The sequence below is a fragment of the Callorhinus ursinus genome, unplaced genomic scaffold (genome assembly GCF_003265705.2).
Source record: "Callorhinus ursinus isolate GAN/ISIS: 27379988/994484 unplaced genomic scaffold, GSC_fseal_2.0 scaffold37, whole genome shotgun sequence".
NCBI classification, from domain to species: domain Eukaryota; kingdom Metazoa; phylum Chordata; class Mammalia; order Carnivora; family Otariidae; genus Callorhinus; species Callorhinus ursinus.
The window spans coordinates 14,422,830-14,423,606 of NW_027397099.1; positions in this window are offsets into that span (position 1 = coordinate 14,422,830).

Below are 777 nucleotides of genomic sequence, written 5' to 3' on the forward strand. Positions count from 1 at the left end.
TGACAGAAGTAAGCATTCAGCGGGTTCTCAGGGAAGGCTCTGGAAGGGATTTGGGGGCAAGTGAAAGAGAAGGGTTTTGTGAGGAAGGCTCTGGCTGAAGGAAGAAGGGGAAGTCTTGAGGTTGAGGAATCCATGGGTGATAGCGCAGGGTCCATCGGAGAAAGAGGGGGTGTCTCCGGGAGGGAGGGAGAAATCTTGAGGTGGGGGATGTTCTCAGTGGTAAGAGTGACTAATTTGGGAGGGGCTTGATGGGGACGGGTTGGTCGACAGGAGGGTCAGAACGGGGTCGGTACGGGGCGGGCAAACTCTGGATGACGAGAGGGTGGAGGGCTTGAGGTAGGGGTCGCCAGGACAGTCCTGAAAGGGCCCACGACCCGCAAGTCTCAAAGGCAGCGGTCCGCGGGGGGGGGGGGGAACCCCCGGGGGGGGGGGCCCCCCCCGCCGGGGGGGGGGGGCCACGGGGGGAGGGGGGGGGGGGGGGGGGGCGGCGGGGGGGGGGGCGGGGGGCGGGGCCGGCGCCGCCCGGCCGGTCCCCCCGCGCTGCAGGGGGCGCTGTGAGGCTGGGCGGCCCCGGGCCGGGCGGCGGCCGCTCCTAGTGAGCGCGGCCCCTTTTCCGGGTTTCCTCCTCCTCCTCCTCCTTCTCCTCCTCCTCCTCCTCCTCCTCCTTCTTCGCCGCCGCCGCCGCCGCCGCTGCCCCTTTCCCGGCCGGCGGCCGCCGCTGCTGGTGCCGCCGCCGCAGCCGCCGCCTCGGGGCCGCGAGCCGAGCGGAGGCCGACG